The sequence below is a fragment of the Sturnus vulgaris genome, chromosome 2 (genome assembly GCF_052056855.1).
Source record: "Sturnus vulgaris isolate bStuVul1 chromosome 2, bStuVul1.hap1, whole genome shotgun sequence".
Classification (NCBI taxonomy): Eukaryota; Metazoa; Chordata; class Aves; order Passeriformes; family Sturnidae; genus Sturnus; species Sturnus vulgaris.
The window spans coordinates 52,925,076-52,942,588 of record NC_142244.1 but is presented as its reverse complement, the minus strand read 5'-3'; positions in this window follow the sequence as shown (position 1 = coordinate 52,942,588).

The window sequence follows — 17,513 nt, the reverse complement described above, 5'->3', positions numbered from 1 at the left end:
ACTTTGGATGGGTTACCATCAATTTTTTCGAGTTTATTTGCTCTTGTTATAAAACCTGTTTGAAAGCGAAGCCAGCCGTCTAAAAAAAGCATTTGAAGGACAAGGTGCTAGGGCGGTTTATTTTATTTTTCTCTAGAAGTGCCTTTCTTTGCTAATATGGGGAAGTTTAAAAAAATAGGATTCACCTGTTCCCCTCTCAGCTCCTTACAAAGTCTGAATTATTTGGAGGCGCCTTTTATTTTAGAGAAAGTCATATCAACAGTTTAGCATGGCCAGATTTTGAGAAAACAAGTATTTTGTATATAAGAGCAGTTCCTTTTGGCTGATGGTGAGACTACTAAAACAGAAGCAGTTTCAGTGTGAATTGCAATCAGGGATCAGGTTCTGACCAGGGCTGGGACTGCTCGGATCTCCTTTCCTGCCCCACAGGTCAGTCTGGGGTTTGTTCCCATGGCACCGGTCTGGCACTGATGACTGAGCACCAGGGCAGGTAAAGTTTTGATAAAGGAGACAGAAGTTCAGAATAAACTATTAATTTATCTATATCCAAAGTAAATGATGCTATCTTCAGGGTGGAAATGTCTTGCCACGTTTGTTTGCAAATGTTTGAGCTTTTCCCCCTTTGTCAGTAATAAATGATAACATCGCAAGGAAGGAAAATGGACTTCAGAAAAGACTGCCAGCTTAAAAAGAGCAGCCAGAGAGATTAGGCCTACAGGCATAGCTTTAATGGTGATACTGTCACTGAGAGAGGCACAAGCTCTTGCCAAAGGTCTATTATAACACGCTGTTTATTACAGTGTTCAGTACAGGACATGTAGTCACCCTAGCACGGAGCAACACTTGCTATATTGTGCTCAGAATGAGTAATGAATATCATGTGAGTACGGAATGTATCAGATCTTTCCAAAACTGTGTCTGGGCAGGCAAGGGGGTTGGCTGCCTCACTCAGCAGGACACTCCAGCTACTTTGTGCTGCTTTGATGGCACAATGCTGCTAGGAGGTTTTCATGACTGGCTGCTTAGGAATGCTGCTTGTGTGAGGACAAAAGCCACTGATGGACAGGAAATCCAGCATGATTTGGTCCCAGTGTCCCAGTGTCACACACAATCTTGATTGTCTCAGAATCAAGAATCTGCAGGGGTTTTGACAAGCTACTGTTTCCCCTTGTGCATCACATTTTTAGCTGAGGGCTGTTGGCTGCAACCGTGATCAAAAGGTCATAATTTTTGATTTCTCCACAGCTATTAATGACACCAATAGAGGGATTTTGCCAGATTACATAATATTCATTATAATGCAGAAGCAAAATCACTCCTATGTGGTACTCTCTGCTTCCCTTGTTGATGTGGTCCAGGTGGTGGCTGTGGATCTCTCTGGACGTGACTGGGTCATCAGACACCAGAAGCCACAGTGCAAAGCATGGAGAATGGGAGTTTACTGTCTCATGGACTGATGTGCCTCAGGTCTGTGCTTTCCTCCTGTCTGCTTGTGGCACCATTGTGGGGAAATCAGCAAACCTGGAGCACTTCTGAATGCCAGTGGACTGACACTTCCTTCATGAATGCTGAAGACCTATTGGTACCTAGAGCAATAAATCTGAATTGGTTTCGTACTGGTGGGATAAATCTAAATTGGTTTTATTTCGGTGCCTCTCACAAGGCCTCTCATAACTACGGGCTTTGATTTTGGTGTTGCAAAGACGTGGGCAGCTCTTGCAAGGTGAGCTGGTGACACTGACCAATTGCACACCTCTCCCAAAATTACTTTTACAGCATGATGTAAAGACAAGAAATATCTGCAGATTTTGAGGAATAGAAGTGAATTTGGAGGATAAAGGAAATTGGTGACATTTTATTTATCTATGTGGAGACAGAACAACCATTATGTCCAGCTTCGGATAAACATCTACTAAAGCTTCTGAACAACAAACTAGACAAGGGGGAGCTGTCATAAAAAACTAGAGTGTATTTCTATAAAGAGTCTTATTTATCTGAGGTGATAAAAGAAAAGCTGATTAGAAAGGCTTAATACTTTACTATATCAGTTTTATAGCAGAGTAGCTGCCCATAAATTCAATGGAATTTCACCAGCATTAAAAAAACAGTGGAGAAAAAAGACATTCTGAATTCAAAGACAAAAACAAGATCAAGGATTAGTTTGCTTATTTTGATAATAAAATAAATTCTGCAAGAACATGGAAACATGATTAGGTTGGAAAAATTAGCAATGCTATTTGAACAGAAATGCCATTCCTGATAAATTCACTGCTCAGTAAACTTTTCAAAGGGTAAGAGAGTGATAATTTCAACTGTTGGTTCTCCAGGTTAATAAACACTGTGCTATAGAATCTGCTATAAATGTCATCCATACAACAAAGGAAGAACAAATACTTGGCTGTGAAAGGACACTTACTTTTCTGAAGTAGCATACTTCTACTGAGTTATATCAGCCTTTTAGTTTAAAAGCTCTTTTGTTTCCTGTTTTAAAATATTGACAAACTTTCCATTCCACATAAATATCTAAACTTCTTTCATTAAAAAAACCTATACAAAAATTAATCCTTTCCTTTTTTTTCCTGTAAAATCACTTTATCAACACTTTCAAAAGCTGCCAATCTAGCCATTTCCCCAGATGTCTTGTTATATCTCAGTAATTAAATTGTACTCTCTGAGCTGTCTTTTTCATAGCTAAGTTTACAGGAAATGCATCTTCATCCTTGTCTAGCACAGTATAAAAATGTTGTTCTGGGAATGCAGTTGTATTTATTGATTTTTCAGAATTTGTAATTCCTTTCAAAAGAAATTTAGTTGGCTCTTTTGAGCTTTCATGAACTGATGAAGGCAGAAAACAATAATGATTTGAAAAGATATTTCTAGGGAATTTTATGATCTTATAAGTTTTGGCACAGGATCTGCATTAAAAATGTGTTCTCCTTGGTACCCACATACTCTTTGCAATATCTAGTTACAAATAATGGCATTACTACATTCTTTGTTTAATAAAATATGTCTGACTACAAGATCTCACAAACGATATGCTGTTTAAAGCAATGTGTATATCACAAGTGCTAATGTGAAGTATCTTTGCAATCCCACATCAAAAAAGCCAGAGCAGTAGAGAAGATAATCACTAGAATTAATCTCTTGGGAAGTAAGAGAACTAATCCCAGCATTCTGCTGGGAGATGAGCTTCTAGCTTCTTCATGTCCCTGTTTAAGGACTGATAGTGGAATCTTCCTGCCTGACCTTGGTGTCAGAGCAGCAGGCACAGCATAGCAAGGCACCTATGGCTTTTCTGCTCTTGGTGACTACTTACAAAAGCCTTGAGCTGCACGTGGCTTCCAGCAGATGCCCCTTGCCCAAGCACAGTCTCCAGGCAGGCAGGGAAATATTCTACCAAAGCCACATCACTGGGAGTGCACAGCAAGCCTGGCACTGTACTCCTGTGTCCTTGCAACTATACCTTCCTAGGGATTCACTGCCAAGGCTTTGTCCACAGCAGAGATCCCAAGGCACCCTCAGTGCCTGGCAGAGCAGTAAAAGGGGCAGCAAAGCCCCTTGTGATCATCCACAAGCTGCCACTGCCCTCCTCTGCCTCTGTGGCAGCCAGGATTTGCCTTAGGGACCCACAGCCTTTGCAGGACAATCCTAGAAACCAGCCTCATGGGATGGGAACTGCTGACATCACCTCAGCTGGGCTGAATTGACCCAAAGGTTTCAAGACTTGTTTCCCAGGATCTTGACATATAGCTCATATTGGATGTAGGGGCTAAGTTAAAGCTTCCCATATCCTGGACTAGTAGCTCAGGCAACTGAATGTGGTAAGAGGGAAGGAGAAAGTAGTCTTCCTCTCCTGATGACGTGATTTCACATGGAAACATTACTGAAAACCCAAGGCAGCAGATTTCCAAGAGGACATCCAACGCACTGGATTAGAGACGCATCCTGACACTCACACTCATGTTTCCATGTCTGTTTGGATGTGTCGTATAAAATCAACCAAGTACCACAAGAAAGACAAAAGCAGCTCCCACTTAAGAATAGAGGCTTGTAATTAAGTTATACTACCAGTAAATTTAAAACTTTGATATAATTATATTGGAAAGCTTATTAATTTAAGTGAATTTGTACTGGGATTTCCCAAGAAACTTTTCTACAATCTGGAGTACATCACAGTTTCTACAGGTATTCACCAGTCCTTCCTGTTCAAGATGCTTGAAGTGTCTATATTGTCAAATTAAATGGAAATCAAGAGTCTCAATGCTTTTTTACCAATGAATTCCCATCGAAATAAAAATATGTTTCTGCAGCAGTGACCTCCTGAGTCATTTGCCTGAATATTCTTCATTTATGCAGCTGTGTCCTTCCCCAAATGCCTCTTAATCATGCAAAAAAATTCACTGTCTGCTTTGCATTAAAAAACTACATCCACAGCAGGTCTTAAATCGCTGTGCATTCGGTGCAGTGTTCTTCTCTGATGCAGTGATTACAGCACTTTTTCCAGTTTTGCTAGTGAAATCAGGAGGTCAAACTTTGTGTCAGTATTGACGGACTTGTTTTCATGTAACTATTTGCTTTTCAATATGCATGTTTCTCAGATATAAAGATACATGAGAATCTAACATGCAATTTGCAACAAGATCTCCATTTACTGCTTTTTGTTGTTGCTGCAGACCATCTTAAATTATTGTGAAATTATTCAGAATGCTGCGGCTTTTCAAAGTTGATTTTCTCTTAAAACATTGCAGTAATTTTGTTCCACACTTCTTGTTTTCCATTTGATAATTCAAGGACTTGGATTGAATGAATTAAATATGAGTCATGTACATTATGAACTATTCCATGTACTAGGAACACAGATGTTTACTGCCATTAATTATTAAAATCATTTTGGCATGAGCTCTGTTATAACCTTGAAATGAGCAAGCTGATGGAGAATATGAACAGATGTAAAGTTTTTCCATAGCTCTGGAATATCTTTCTCTAGGAAAGGCTGCAGAAGTATTTTAAAAACAGGTTTAAGTTCAAAATTATCTGAAGAATAAACCATAAAATGTTTTCCATCTATGATAAGAGCTAAACTGGATTCATCTGTATTTCAAAAACCAGAATTCCAAATCTTTTCTTGTCCTAGTGTGTTTATCAGAAAAGAGAGATGGTCTGAATAGCCTATTGTTAGTAACAAGCTTTGCTTCATCAAGTCAATAAATGGCTGAGTTGTTATATCATGTAGTTTCTGTTCATGAATTGTGCATTTGTTCAAGCCTCAACAGACTGAGAGTGACTGCTTACAGGCTGCAAACTTTTCCTAGTTCACAATTTCACTTTTTAAAAAAGAAATTAAATGTAGCACCAATTGCTAAAGAAGAGAAATCAATGTGAGAGTTAGGCTAATTAGGGATACTACACAGTTGAGTTTATCTCAAACCTGTGAATGGCAACAAACCTTGCAAGCAAAACTTCCCAAACTCACTGTTTTCTTGAATATAATAACTACCAAAGATAACTCTTACCAGTGTATTAATTTGAATGGCACAACCAAGCAGATTTCAGGAGATTATCAACACCTTTGATCTCTTGATCCACATATGCAAACCTCTTTGATGTTGGGTGGAAAGCCAGCATGAATAAAAGACAGCCTATTATCTGAGCAACAGAGGCTGATCTGGAAAAGGTCAGGCAGAGAAAACGGATACGTACATAAGCCAGAATCACACTAAAAAAATCCCATCTTTCTCTAACTGGCTAAATGAACTTTTCCGAGGTTATTTGCTTTGCTTTGTTATGCTTTAGTGAGAGTGAAATACAATGCATAGAGAACTGTGGGTGTAGCATTTCACTTCCTGGCTTTGACATTTCTGGTGGGTTATTACTGCTAAATATTTGTGAGCATTCGTGACCTTCAGAGCTCAAAGAGCTGCCACCGGGAGGTAGATACACACAGAGACACAATTAGTGCAGCATTTCAGGTACCTATGGAAGCTCTGCTAGCTGTAGCTTTTATTTCAACCTCTGTCCCTGGGCAGAGGGACAATTCAACCTCCCTTCTCAGGAGGATGGGGTGGTGTCTGATTGTCCCGAGCAGCAAGCAGTTAGGACTGTGGGTTTTGTGAGAAGGTGGAATAGGCTGCTGGACATCTGCCACTGGAGTAGTTTTGATAGTACTGGGGTGGCCCATAGTAGGGAAATACCCCAAAACAAACAGGGGAAAAATGTGAAGAGGGAACAGCATCATTATAGTAAATACCTAAAGAAATAATGACCTCCATTCTACTAAACAAAGGAATATTTTCCATAGCTTATGTTTTGGGGCACAATAATTATCAAGTGTTTTCAAGTAAAGGAAAAATTCTGCCAACTGATGTGAACATATTTATTCACAACATTAAGAGCTGTTTGTTATGGGTGTGCTATTTTTAATACCATTTCTGGTCACGTTCTTCTAGAAGCTATTATCTTAACTCTGAAAGGGAAAAAAAAATCAGTCCTAAGGTAGTCAGATGACAGATGAAAACTGGCCTTTCTTTCCCTCCTTCAGCTTCTTATAACACTCACTGTGGGTCTGCAGACTGACAAGTCTCCTTGGCCCTTCCCAGCCACAGTGCTGAGATACTGACATACAAGGTTTGGTCCTCACCATTACAGTTCCTGTATTGCTGCTCTATAATTAGAACATTTCTCATTTACAGACAGTATTGCCATGTTATCTAGTGTCTGAAAACATGCCAGTAATGATTTCAGACTTGTGAGGGCATTTTGCAGTATAGCAGAAGGAATACTTGGTAAGATTGTTGTGATCTAGGGTGCTCCATTTAGGGTCTTTTAGTCTTAAAAGGGGTATCCTTTAAAAGCAGGGTGGTTTTTTTTTATAGTAACAGCTCAAAGTTTCAGATTATTCCTTTGACCATGAAATGACGTGCAAACTGATGCTTTATAAAGCCTCCAGAACTATCTCAGGGAATGAATGGCTGTAAAAGGACAGCCTTGTCTTCAGCAATGCTAGAAAAGGGGATGCCAGAATCTGAATTTGTACTCATATATTAGGATGAAAAGTCACCAAAGCCCAGATACGCAGAGACCTCAGCATGATGACATCCAACCTGACTTTCCAGTGCCACCTCAGAGGCAGAAATTTGCAGTTCTGAGTTATTCACCTTAGTTGTCTTATGCAGCTGAGGAAAAGAGTTAGGCACCAGACTGTGGGATGTACAACAGCCAGGGTGCCAAGCAAAGGGATGCAGAGAAAATGCTGAAACAAGAGATGAGTCTTAAGTTCCCTCTCCCTGTCCCAGGGCTTCTGACAGCTGAGTGAGAGGGGTTTGTAACTCTGAAAACCTGCAGCCACACAGTTTGTGTTAAAAGAAGATGCCTGTAGTAATGGAAACGTTCCTCACCTTACACATAGAGCAGGCGATGAACACCATTTCAGAGGGGTGTTAATTCGGATGACTTTGGAATAGCAGCAGGAACACGAACTCCCTGCTTTGTGCTGAGCTCAGTGCTGTTGGCACGGGCTGGATGTTGTGTAACCATCCCTAATAAACAAAGGATTCTAGGCACCCCACCAAATAGTTAGAGAATGCCTAAACACACCGTGAAACAAAATATCTGCTGAGACACACGTCTCATCCAAGATAAGAAGGCCTCTGGGAATACACATTAGAAGTACTTTAGGTGCCTAAATAACTTTACTGATGACAGCTTAGGTGCCTTTCAGGTATGCTTGCCACAGGCAGAATTGTTGTGACTCACTCCCTTGAATGCAGGCATCTAAATTCTGCTTGAGCTATGCCATAGGCAGATAAAGGCTTTTGGAATCTTTTCCTAAACATCTGAATTTATAAAAATATCTTGTTTCAATAATATGGCAAGGATTCAAATGGTTTCCAATTTTTCTATGTAAATGAGTAGGAGGTGATGTTTTGGATTTTCTAGATTCCTTCATTTTCCTAACATAATTGCCAGAATAGGACTTAAATTAATTCAGCACTTCCAAAGTGCTTTTCATTGATTTGACCACAGCTATGTGTTAAAAAATTAAAATTTCTGGACAGTATTTCAGGACTTCTTAAGTTGCTTTGCCAGCTTTTCTTTTGCAAACACGATTTAAAGGCCAGATTTTTGTTGTCCCTGAATATTGTTTCAGATAACATCTAGGCACTGTTTTGCATTTTATATATAACCTTTACACCTTATTTGCCAGACAAACACCCTCAGCTTGTACAAACTTTTTTTTAAATTCCCCACAGCAATGGAAATTTAGCTATAACATGAAAGGCATCTCTGAGTGAGTGTGCTGATTTCTAAAAATTGGAAAATAGCTTTCTTTTTTGTCTGAAGTGGAGTCTTTTCATTAAGAGCTGAAGCTACACCTTGGGGCTGGCCATTTTAATGGTCCTGCTGAAGACAGAGCAGAAGACAAAGGCCGATCATCTACGCAGACCAAGACTGTGCTGTTAGCACTACAAAACCCAGAAAAATAAACCTGTTGCCATAGCCTAGGATTTTGCCTGGTTTACAGCAGTCCAGTTTAATAAATTTTGCATCCTGTTGTGCTATATGGGCAATTGGTTGGTGGCTGTGGCTGCAGCCATGCGATTTATTACTGCTACTGACACATCCTTTCGAGTGGATGTATAACATTGCTTGCTCTGGAAGTTGTTCTTCGCCCAGACACGCACACCAGGAAATGTTAGCAGGCCTGCATCTTCTCCCAGATCAAATATCAGCGGTAAGTTGTTCCACATTTGTCTCTGTGGTCTTTCACATTGCTAAGGCAGTAAGCAACGAAGCGGGAGCACATCCAGGTTTGCCTGGTGATGGCTGTCCCAGGGACAGAGGAGTCTTGGGGGTGGCAGGAGCCCAGTGCTGCCATCCTCCTCCTCCAGCTGGCATGCTGGCATTCAGGGATCACAAGGTGGTGCTCTTGTACTTACGGCAAATTATTCTGGTGGCCAACACTTGAGTTGCCTGAGGCTGTCTCTCAACCTTCTGTTACAAAGGACAAGCTGAGCTAAGCAGCGCTGCTGGGGATTGCATGCCTGCTTATACCAGAAGAGATTCCTGGTGAGAACAGCTCTCCAGGGATGTGCTTCCCGGTGTCAGAAAAGGTTAAATGCTGCACGCTCACAGGATTGGAATGTGTTGAGATACAGTGAGATCTCTTCTTGGTGCCTCATCAAAAGACATTCTCTTGAGCAGATGTCATAGAATCTGGGCTGAATGCTTCCTTCGTGTTTGTAATTCTCCAGTGGGAAAAGAAGTAGACCCAGAAGATGTTTTCTATAGACTAAGGATCTAGCTATCTCTTTCCATCCTCTTTAAAGCTGAGCTCACCACTCCTCGCCTAAATGAAATACTTTTGCCTTGTCACATACTGGTGTGATACATCCCATTTAAAACAGAATATTCATCTTTTTGACCCAAGCTGGACTCTGTATTTTACTTCATGCGTTTCTCACTTATCCATTGTCTCTTCCCCAAGGACTTCTTGACTATAAGGATGACACATTAAAGAACTTGTGGTATCTCAAAGGTCCTTTGCTACTGTATATACAGACCTAGTACCAGGACTCTAGAAATCATACAAATCATACTCAGAGAGCAAGAGTTAAACATAGACAGTGCCTCTGGGACTGTGTTTAAAGACGATGGAGCATCTCCTTTTTCTACAAATCTAGCAGATGGATCGTATTGTAATGAGTTGGTAGGAGGCTGTTTCAGGAGAATGGAGGATGCAGCAATCTTGTAGTTAACAAGAGCAGTTGGATTACAGAGCAGGCTGCTGTGACTGCTGCTCATTGTGTACCTGAAAGAGAACTGAACATCTCTCACTCCACATTTCTCTGAGCATCCCCTCTTTGCACATCCTCCTTACTACAAGTATTAGGTTGTGTCTGACAGGTGTTACTCTGTACAAGAGAAAATACATTGCTGAGAGCTCTGGACTGTACTGTAATAAGGCCACTGGTCTGCAGTTTCAAGCTACATACTAGAATATAGAAACCCCATGCTTGTTACTTTTGTTTTTCTTTGAAAATTTTCTCTCCTTTTCATGTTGAGTGATCCTCTTAGTGCTCTGTATTTTATAACAAACTCTGTGTGCCCAACTTTTACATATTTCTTGAGTATTTCAGTACCACTCTGCTGAAGTGAGGCACAGGTTGAAATGCTGTTATCCCCACTGCATGCACCAGTAATTCATATGCATGGAAAATAAAAATAGTACTGACTTGTACAAGTTTGGTAAAAAGTCTTCTACAGTTAAAATTTTCTGCAGAAACCATTACTGACAACTTTGCTGCAAAGAAATATAGAGAGAGTTTGAGCTTGCTGCAGCATTCTGGAAAATAGAAAGGATATGTTAAGAACAAAGCAGCTTTTCTCTCTTTCACCTAATAGAATTTCTTATTCTTATGACCACCACAGTCTGATTTTAACACCAATGTGACAGCATTTGCCATCTTCTCTCAAAATGTTCTCTCTAGCTAAAGGAAAAATTGCTTGTATTTTCTGTGATCTTGTAATGTGAGGACACTGGAAAGAGCTGTGAACAATATGTTCCCTGCTTGCTAGGACAGACAGTGTAAATGACAAGGTCAATTCTATTTTACAATCTATTGGATTCCATAAATGCTACTACACTGACTAAAGCAGCCTGCAGTAATAATATTGAAAATAGAGTTGAAGCAAAATTGGAGTTATATTGGCAATGAAGTGGTTCGATGTGATTGTAAAGTTCAAATAATGTATCAGGAATTTTAATGCATCCTGCCACACTTCAGGACAGGGTTATAATTAATAAATAATTAATAAAAATAAATAATTAATTTAAAAAGACTACAGCATTCTAGCGCATAAACATGCACAAGCAAATTACCTGAGCGTACCTTCAGCAAATTTGCAGATGGTACCAAGGTGAGCAGTGCAGTTGACACATCTCAGGAATAGAATGCAATCCAGAGGGACCTGGATAAGCTGGAGAAGTGGCTCATGGGAATCTCTTGAGGCTCAACAAGAGCAAGTGCAAGGTGCTGCACCTGGGCTGGGGCAACCCCTGGTACCAGCACAGGCTGGGGGATGAACAGATGGAGAGCAGCACAGTGAGAAGGACTTGGGGGAGCTGGGGAATGAGGGGCTGGACGTGAGACAGCAAAGTCTGTGACTGCATCCCAGAATGCCAGTCATGTCCCAGGTGCACCCAAAGAAGCGTGGCCAGCAGGGTGAGGGAGGGGATCCTGCGGCTCTACTCCACTTTGCAGTGCTGCATCCAGCTCTGGGGTACTCAGCACAGGAAGGACTGACCTGTTGGAGCAAGTCCAGAGGAGGCCACCAAGATAGTTAGAGAAGTGGAGCACCTCTCCTATGAGGAAAGGCTGAGAGAATTGGAATTGTTCGCCCTGGAAATGAGAAGACTTTGGAGCAATTTAATTATGACTGTCCAGGTTTTGAAGGGAGTTTCCAAGAAAGATGGAGATAATTTTTTACAAGATGATGCAGAATGGCTTCAAACTGAAAGAGAGTAAGTAGTTTTATATTAGTGGGTAGGAAGAAGTTCTTCACTGTGAGGGTGGTGAGGCACTGGAACAGATTGCCCAAATAAGTTGTAAATGTTCAAGGCCAAGTTGTGTGGAGCTTTGAGCAACCTGGTCTAATGACTCTGCCTGTGACAGGGAGGGTGGAACTAGATGATCTTTAAGGCCCTTTCCAACCCAAGCCATTCTATGATTCTATGATTCTATGATTCTATGATTCTATGATTCTATGATTCTATGATTCTATGGCCTTGATTGTCCCTGAATGTGTAATATCAACAAAACCTACCTTAGAATCCCTCATTGGCTTCTCTATGTTTCTGTTCTATTTCTTCTGTTTCTCTTCTGGAATGCAAATCCTTCAGATTCCTGTAAACATTCAAGGCCAGGCTGGATTGAGCTCTGAGCAACCTGATCTAGTTGAAGATGCCCCTGCTCAATGCAGGGTGGTAGGACTAGATGACCTTTAAAAGTTCCTTCCAGCCTGAACTTTTCTATGTTTCTAAGATAAAAAACTCAGTTTTGCCACTTTTACAGAGGCATGGTGCCTCCATAATTCCAGTTGAGGTCTGTGGTTAGCACTACAGGTTAAATACTGAAAATTGTCTCTGAAATGACTAACAGGAAACTTCACAATACACTAGTTGAGGGTAAAGTAAAAAGCTGGTACTCGACTCCTGTGCTTCAGTTCAAGATGATCTTGAGAACCTTGAGAACCTTGAGAGGTCATTCCACTTTCCCTTCAGCAAGGAATAGGGCAGATTCTGTGTGTGTGGTAGAATAACCCCTGCACCAGGATGCAGTGGAAAAAACTGGCTGAGTCAGGCTGGCCCCACTGAAAGGAACCTAAGGACCCAGGTGCCAGGTTAAATATGATCCAGCCTGAGCTTCCATCACAGAGGAAGAAGGCTGCTTCCTCAGCTCCATTGCTGGGACCAAAGCATAGCAAGGACTGTTACTCTTCCCTCTGCTTGGCACTGGGCTATCAGGAACAGTGAAAACAGCTGAAAGTGTCCAGCTTTGGGCCTAAAGCCCAATACCTGAAGGAGATGCTGAGGTGTCTAGGGTGAAAAGGACACCAGGAGGTGACTAAATAGCAGCCCACAGCTATGCCAATGGGCATTACAAAGACCATAGAATCAAGGATTTCTTGGAAGTGGAAGATGCCCAGTTACAGAAGAGGCAATGGCCAAGATTGTGTTCTGAGAGGCTCAGGACAGAGTTTGGGAAACAGTTTGAGAGCCACATAAGAGTGGTGGTCGAATCATTATCCTTGGAATGGCTCCTGGAAACTCCATTAGGAAAAGCATGGCTGACCTGACCAAGTGCTGGCAATAGAGCTGCAGAGTGAACCCCAGAGGTCCTTCCCAGCCAATATTTCTATGAGCTTATGATATGTTCCTGAGAATGGTCCTCTGGCAAAAAAAAAAAAAAAAAGATTATTATTCCTGCAGGAGTCATGTGGGGTGTTGGGACAGCACATTTTCCATGTATATTGCAAGCACACACAAGCCTGAAATGTGCCACTGCCAAGATATGTCCACTTGCCAAAAAGAGAAAAGCATGCCACAATTTTGTGCCAAAAGCAGAAAGCCGTACAATCTTGGCAAGGATAATGCATGAACCTATGGCTGGCATGCTCCTAAGGAATCCACTTTCCCTTCTTTTGCTTGGATCAAAGGCAGAAGTGGTTCAGCTCTGCCCAGAGCCTGGCAAGGACACATGTTTCTCACAATATGCACACTGGTGGTGAGACTGAGCCTGATCTGGCACATGCAATGTTCCCAATATACCTATAGAACAAGGAGATCATAACGTTACAGACAAATTCAAGAATTCTGAATCTGACAGCATTAGAAGTTCAGCTCTAAGGACAAAAATATGTGGCTGGGGTCTTTGCTTCTCAGAGAGCACACAGGCTGCAACCCAGGACTCAGTGATGAAACTCCAGACCACAGCTCTACTCTTGCTCTGTGAGTTCAAGAAACCTGAGCAGCAAGACAAAAATCTATCCCTGGGAAGGTTTAGGTGGGAGTTTGAAGGGTCAGAGCTGTTCTGTTGTGCCAGAACTGGTGTGTAGAGGCATGACAGGGAACTGTCTCACTTGCTGTGACTCATTTGCTTTAAGAGAGAGATGATCAAGGAAGAGATGAAACACAACTTCATAAATCAAATTGGTTCAAGTGATTTTTTTTAAATACAATTCATTTCCTGAACGTTTATGCTAGATAAAGAAGCAGGAACACTCCATTAAATGGGATAGTGAATAATAGTATATCATATATAGATATAGCATATAAAGAATAATGGCATGAGCCCTGCAGAGGTGCTGAAGCATGTACCCCACACAGGCCGGGGCCCTGTTTTGGTAGATCTCATGCCAGTCACTTTATCTCACCTCTGCTTTCAATATAACTATTGTGATTAGACTGGGAAGAAACAGGGTCTCTTTCTATTCTGAATCTTCTTCCACTTCCGTTTCTGAGAGCTTTACCCTGTGCAAAAATTATCTGAGAATGAAAGGGCTGTCCTTCTTGTCATAGTTGCACATGATGGTCTATAAGACATTGTATGAATTCTTACTGCTATAGACACCAGTTTCAAATAAGCTAGAACGTATATAACTGCTTTGGTGAATCACAAAAGCACAACCATCAAAAACAGTGCAGAAAATAAACATACAAGAGTGTTGCTGCCTGCAGTTTTATAATTAAAGGAAGATCTTATCATCAGCAATGGAGCATTTGTCACAATTGGAGGGAAGTTGTTTCAATTTTGTATTTCTTTGCAGGGTTCATTGAGAGTTTTCAATACTTCAGTATTCCCTTTTAAAACTTTTGCAGTGACTTGCAAAAATGGTCAAAGCTGAAGGTGTCAGCCTCTGAAGGCCAACATTTCTGTATGGGGAATGTGGAAGGCTTTTAGATATGTCTGTGAAGTACTTTGTGAAGCTGGTGTTCAGGAATGGGATAGTGCTGCAGCCAGGGGACAGGGTCGGGGGAAGAAACAGGGACATTTAGAAGGTAGAGTTTTCTGCTTGTATTTAGAAGGCAACACTTGATCTTTGAGGGGCACAGTTACCCCAGAGCAGGACAGATGTAAGTTGCATATAAGTTTCCCTCCCCTGGGAGTTTGTATCCCTTGTTCTGAAACTATGCCCAGGAAACCTCTGAACAGGTTTTTTTTCTAACATTCGCTTGAGAAAGGGAGATATGCATGATTTGGTAGGATTTTATTTTTATACTCTAAATATTGATTTGTTCCTGTTTACGTCTTGCATATCTACTCCTTTGGGCCCATACACTATAATACATCTTCACCTTCAGCTCCCCATGGGATATTCGAGTCACGTTCAGTCCCTCCATCACCTCCACAGTTCCTTCCCTCCCACTGTAACCTCTGGAGTGCAGCCAGTTTAAGTTCACACTCTATAATTGACTGGAGGCAGCTTCAGTGAAAGGGGTTAGATAATAATTGGTTTATTTCTGAGAAATAGAAGCTGAAAAATGTATGGGTAGCAGGGGAGAAGTGTGTTCTGACAAGTACGTTTCATTCGACTAATTAATACATCTTATAAGCATTTAAACCCTTTCCGACCAAAATGCCCTTAACTTCTATGTAAAGACAATAAACCTCAGCAGTCTGAGTTATCTGAGTTTTATAGAAATTGAATTCCAACTGTGCAGTGTTTGCCAAAGCAGTGATAATGTCCAAAGCTTCCTCTTGTTAAGTCTCCCATGCTTTGTCATTGAGTGAGCTGCATCAGGGGACTTCCAGGCCTTCTTGTGTGACCTAATCAGAGTCCAGCCTGAGTGATGGGATGATGGCAGGAGCCAGCATTCCTGCAAGATGAGGTGATGTTGTCACCAAGTGGAAATCTCAGACTGAATTGCTATGAAACAAAGTATTCTATGTCACTCCACCAAATTCAGAAGAAAACTTTTTTTGTATTTTGGGCATATCAGAACACTTCATTTCAATATCATTTAGTAAGAAACCTAATGTAGACATCTTCCCCAGGAATATATTGAAAAAAAAATGTTGGTGTCTTTTGACACGAATAATGAAAATTTCAAGTCCTTTAATTCTGACTTGCAATGAGAACAAACAGTATAATGTCAAAATTTCCCCCTGAATAATTTTTTTTTCATTCTCAGCTGTACTTTTGGGGAATTGGATGGGATAACATGTTTCTATACTAATTTTTTGCAATATCTGTGCACCCTGAGACTATTGGTGTAAATTTAAAACAGACCTTTCTATCCCAAAGTAATACTGGCACGTAGCCTTTTGATTCAGTTACCAGATGGTGTATGGTATTTATGAGAACAGTTGTTAAATGCTTTATCGTGTGACTCACCACACTGATAGCTGCATATTAATGAAAAGTGGACGGTGCTATCACACTTACAAGTGCTCTATTGTTGAGGGGACCTGGCTGAGCTGATTCATAGAAACAGTTTCCCTCAGAAGTTCAGTCTAGAATATTTGGATTCATCCTCAAAGAGCTGGTTTTATGCAGCTGAAAACTGCTAACTTTACTGGGAAAAAAGTCTTTTAAACCAGAATTTTGACCTTACTTTCTGGGAGGGCAATGCAGTTCAGCAGTTAATTACATTTACTTTCTAAAATTGATTTATGACCTGAGTGATACTTCTAGCTCCTAACTGAAATTATCTAGGGGAAAAATGAAACATTTGTTATGCTGATATCATTATATGACATATTAGCTGTTAATCAGACCAGCTGGAAGGCATTCTTGCCTTTTCTTGGTATAAGTTATGAAGAATTTTTACCAAATAGGAATTTGGTTTTCCCCATTTTCACACTCTTAAGAAATCATTCTAGGGCAACATGATAGGACTGAATTCAATTCAGGTATTATTTAAAAATCCTTGCTATGAGTTTTTGATAAAACATTTCTTATCAGTTATCTCAAGAGCTGAAAAAAATACCGACAGCTTGCCACACATTTCATGAAATTAAAAGGACTATAAAACAGGCCTAAAACACAAGTCCATGGAAATTATTGCAAAGACAAGTAGATATCATTGTTAAACACTTATTTAGTTGCCTTTATCTTGTCGGTTTTTAAGTTGCTTTTCTTTGCTTTTGAGTAAATCAGCCTTAATGGAAACACTGCAGCTGAAATGGCATCTGTAGCCCTGCTACAGCTTGCTGTAGCTCAAGTGCATAAAAATAAGCCCAAATATACCTGAACTAAAATTACAGACCTTGTTCTCTCTGGCTGCTGCATTGCAGACAGATTCCACAGGGAATAGCCTCTGATGGAGAGAATTATACAAAAGGTGCATGATTTAACTTTATTTCCAGGATCTATAAGGAGTCAAAATTCCTTAAAGTATCCAAAATACACCAGATGTAGGGCAGCCCTGAGTTGTCCTCCAATTCTTCATCATCTATGCATAATTTCACTTATCTAAAGTTACAGTCTGGATTTAAGGGCTTCCAAATAAAAAGAGACTGGTTGGAAAACAGCAGTCTGGTGCAATGCCAGAGGCTCACAACAAATCCAGAAGAATTTTACCATTCCCCTGCTGCTCCCATGAATAATCAAACCTTACTTAAACTCCCTGGAGATTTTTTTCTTTCTCCTTCAGCTCCCACTAAATCTTAGCAAGCATAGTGAGATTCCAGTGGGATCCTTAGCAGAGTAAAGTACAATTTGTGCCGAAGGCAACCACGCAGCGTCTGGTGGCAAAGGTTGGAGAGACTTGTTGTGTTCACACGATGTTGCAACAGATTTCTCTTTACTCAGATGCCTGTTTGCACTTTGGCCTTAGGGTAATGCAGGGGAGATATAGAGACAGAGATAGAGACAGGTACCAGTGTGACCTTCTCAGTGACCACTGACCCAGCAGCCGTCTGTGGCTGGTATTTCAGGCAGGACTAAAGCTCCTCCTGGGCTCTGCATTTCAGCTGCAGAAGACCCCACCTTTCTGGCAATGGTGAAAG